The 4,434-nt window shown below is 38.4% G+C and overlaps 1 long non-coding RNA gene across 1 annotated transcript; it reads right to left on the bottom strand.

Annotated features, from left to right (window-relative positions):
- Positions 1-2,240: 2,240 nt before the first annotated feature.
- LOC132086211 (uncharacterized) lies at positions 2,241-3,252 on the bottom strand. The gene is made up of 2 exons (XR_009420383.1): positions 3,180-3,252; positions 2,241-2,534 (listed from the first exon to the last, which is right to left on the bottom strand). It is a non-coding gene; the product is annotated as an uncharacterized LOC132086211 (long non-coding RNA).
- Between the last annotated feature and the right edge of the window lie 1,182 nt (positions 3,253-4,434).

The following is a 4,434-nucleotide window of genomic DNA, read 5'->3' as shown; positions in this document are numbered from 1 at the left end:
TTTGAATTCCTCTGACTTGGTATTGAGCTTTTTCAAATGAGATATAAGTCTACCACTTTCAGTTGCATATTTGACTTCTTTAACACCACTGAGTAATGGCTGAAGCAACCAAAGAATGAGATGTCACACTTATATTTTATGTATTTATTACAAGGAATGCAGAGATTGAGAATTAGAACTATAAATGAATTTAAAATAAGTGTTTATTTATAAATTTATAATATAAATTTTATATTTTATATAAATGTCATTTATCTTGTTTGTCAAACACACCCATATGCAAACTGGTTGTTTAAAATTTCTGGTGTACTGAATAAATGCAGCAAACCGTTTGGAAAATGAGACAAAGGTAAAAGAACCAAGATAAAATAATAATTTTCACATCTTTTACAATCATTTAATCACTCCAGAATAACTTCCTTAGATATTGTTCTCTTCACATCCTCAGAAAGTGCAGTACATTTTTTCTGCTCACAGGCATAAGCTGAACCATTGCTGTTCTTTTTATTCTGTATAAGGGAGATGAATTAATATTTCTTCTTTGAGGAGAGTTCTGCATCCTATGGAGAAAGCCATCCAAATGATCAAATTCGACAGCAAAAAAAAACATATATATAAAATAACTAAACTGAAAAATATAAAAGAAAATTTTTGCCATATTCCTCTTCTCTATTAATTGAAAGCTAGCTGAGAGTTTCTGATCACTCATGTTTTTCAAATGATTGATTTCTCACTGAAGTGTCCAAACAATGAAAATACAGCAAATCAACCCAACCTCCCTGTATTTTAGATCACTGAAAAATGGAAATACAGTTTGCTTTCAGGCACTTTTCATTACTTGATTAATAGAGCTGATTCAGATTTGGGTCAGTGCTTGTTCTCTCTCAAAGGACAGTTTACTCCCCACCCTTGTACAAGTTATGAAGCAATGGCAAGCATCATCATTGCTGCTTGCTCCTGGTGAAATAAATCAATTCTTTGGCCAGAATTAGGCCATAAGCACACCTACAGATGACCCGCTGATAGAAAATATGAATTTGAGTCATTATGCCAATTAGTTTTAAGATATTTTATATAAACTTGGCAGCCTCAGTGAGAATTTTCAAGGCCAGTTTCTGCAGCAGTGTACATGGAAGAACACACCTACTGCCTTCAATTTCTTTCTCACTCCCTGCAAACCTTACAGCTCAAATTGAGGCCAGCTCCAATCATCTGCCATGGGAATTGCGCCAAGTGAACCCAAACTACCTTTTCAGTTCATAAAATATTCATTCAGCCCCAGCTGGGACTGTAAAATATGAATGCTTGGTTATGATGTTGGAAGCATACCCTTTTCATCCTCTCACGTATGTATAAGGGAAATAGCTATACACCACTCACAAGTACAGCTATGTGATAAATTAGTGCTCTAAAGAACCCCAAACTTCTCCATCTCACTCTGCTGGAAGCCCATTTGACACTACAATCCTCTGTCTAATGCAAATGGTGGCCATTACAAAAAATGTTTCAGATTTTACCCTGCCATAAATTTCTACCTTCTGCCTTCATATCTGCCCTGTGGGAAATTTGAGTTCCTCCACATTACCTTCTCCTGGCAGTCAATATTCCATGTTGGACAAGTATTTATTAATGCAATGCAATTCAGAGATAAAATGCTAATGAGCAAAGAGCTTTGGAGTTTCCCAGATTGTATATCCACTAGTTTAGGGAAGTGGAGAGTCCTCAGATATACAGCTTTAATCATAAAGGAGCCTAGCACTAGAAGAATATTTTAGGACCTTTTTGAGAAATTTTACCTGTTTTGATCTTGAATTTTCTTTCTCCCTTGTTTTATGGAGAAGGATTAATACAAGTCTTTACACTTAGTAGGATTAAAATATTCACCTCCCAAAGCACTGTTCATATAATTCTAAAAATATTTAAGATACTATTTTTCATTAGGAAGTAATATACACATCTATCTGTACCAGATGTGTTTCTCTAAGTGCAAATTTGTGTCATGACAGTGCTCAGGGCTATTTGCAAGAGTTGGGATGAATGTCTTGTCTTTGGAGTCCAAGCAGCTGAACAAAAATGCTCAGAATGCCTTGTGCTAAGAAGCCCTAAGTGAAAAGAGCTGAAATGAGTTTGCCTCATGGGCCCAGTGCTGTGACATGAACAAAAATGACACCATGTCATCTTTTTGCAGATCTGAGTTGGAACTATAGCCATCACCTTTTAAAGAGAAAGAACCGCAGTACTTTGTGAGCTGATTAAACTTTATTATTTGGTCTTTACTGCCATCTGACTTACACAGTTCAGCATATAAGGATTAGTGGAGACTGATGCCTCCTTCCCAGTCCTGGGGTTATGGTTGCTACAAATGCTGCAGTGTTCATCCTCTGTTTGTTCTCTGCAAGCCAATACTGAAGTTTCAGATCTTTTACTTCCCAGGAGCATACTTTTCTGTGAGGCAATGTAGTGGTGTATGGAGTATCTACCAGAAAGAGAAATCTCTCTCCTGTAGTCTGAACTCTATGTTTCTGAGGGATGAGCTAGCAGAAAAGGGGGAAAGACCAATCATTAAATGAAAGCGAATAAGGAGAAAACAAGCTAAAAAATAGTAGGGTCTTAGTGAGGGTAAGAAAAGGAAAATGAAAAGGAATAAGAAAGAAGCTTCATTTGGCTGGCAGACAGGCAGTGATGTGTGTGCTCTTCTCATAATTATGCAGCTAAGCAGGAGGTACATCAGTTTGGATGTAGTTAGGGCTAAAAATCTTGTCTTGCATGTTCAGCTGTATGCACACCACAGTTTGCAAGCTCATATGGACAAGCACTTGAAGGGAAATACAATCTGCTATAATGCCTATCTGCTACACAAAATGTGCATGATTAGTTCCATATGGCTTTTCTCTCTGTAACAGCAGAGTTCCAAAGTGAAAGATTTCAAACAGAGGTGATGATGTATTTCAAAATTGCAGTTCAATAATAAGCTTAAGGGGGAATATTGGCCTTCAGTGGGATTTAAATGCACATTAGTGTGCTTTGCTGAATAGAGATGTCCTTAAACATTTCCTTAAAGACATATACATAGTAATAAGGCATGCACATAGTAAGACATGTACATAGGAAGAAGTGATTTTGGTTTTGTGGGCTTTGAATCAACTTTGCTGTACAAAGCTTCCAAAGAAGATACCTACAGTCTACATAAAGCCAGAATCTGTTTGATGGCACTGTTGAGTCAGAGATGACAGAGTTGCATCAGAAGGCAAATGACAAAAGCCCCATTTAGTTGATCTTCTTCCCCTTTTATACCTTAGTTCACTACAGGTGGATCTGATTGGTCATTTAATCAATACATTCCACATGACTGGCTAATTAACAAAATATCCATTTGTAAACAACCTTATGAGAAAAACAGCAAAACAGATTGTTAAAAAACACCATCTGCAGATTGTTTTAATATTTGAGTATCATTCTTTATCTCCAGCTCCCTAAAGCTTCCCAGGCCGATTCATGGGAAAACTTATCTAGTTTTCTCTCTCTCTGACCAAGCTGTCACTTCCACAGTTTTCTAATGTAACATTTTCCCTTCCTGCTGAGTTGCATTATCAAGTAGAAAAGTGCTAATGCTGTTCCTCTTCACACAGTGCCATTTTGGAGACTGATACAATACTTAGTGGATGGAGCTGCCTAGTCTTGTATGTGCCTATTTCTACTATTGCAAAGAATAAAGTCCTTTAGAGGACAAATCAGAAAATCCTGATGTTCCACTGAATTTTAATGTAACTCAACAGTGACTTTTAAACAGCCCCTGACTTCTAGTTCCAGCTTTGATAAGTTTCTGGGTGAGTTTTTCTTTCTCCACACACCAGACAAAGGAAATTAAGTAGGACAGTCTCCCAGCTTAGATGTCTACATTAGCTGCCTAATTTTAAGTGCTGATAGTAAGCCACATGAATAACCTTTGTCAGACAGAATTTTTTAGAGGAGTTGGTTTCTATAGTGACTATTTGTCCCAAATGCAGGAAAGAAAACAAAGCTCTGTCCACTGTGGCTGTTTGCTTTCAGCAGCTGAGAGCACTTCAGCAGGCACCCAGCAATGGGCTGTAGGAGCCCAGAGGAGCAGCTGTGGCACAGCTGTTGCCAGCACCTGCCCTGCCATGCCATCTGCAGGGGTGACTTGCTGGGGTGACAGTCACTCTGCACTGAAGACAGGAAAATCTGGCTTCCAGGCGGGAATGTCCAAAATCCAAACTGCTGAGCACAGGAGAGTTTTAAACTTGTCATTGAGAGACACCAGGGGAAGTAAACACTGGTCTTTGATGTTTCCATGGAGAAGGAGGGATTCAGTGTCTGCAGTGTCTTGCCTGCTGTCTTCCATAACCAGGGATTACAGAACGTGCCCAGGAGGCTGATTCCCAAACCAGCATCACCCTTCCACCATTTGCACAA

The sequence above is a fragment of the Ammospiza nelsoni genome, chromosome 2, assembly GCF_027579445.1.
Source record: "Ammospiza nelsoni isolate bAmmNel1 chromosome 2, bAmmNel1.pri, whole genome shotgun sequence".
Lineage (NCBI taxonomy): Eukaryota > Metazoa > Chordata > Aves > Passeriformes > Passerellidae > Ammospiza > Ammospiza nelsoni.
This window is presented reverse-complemented; position numbering and strand designations above follow the sequence as displayed.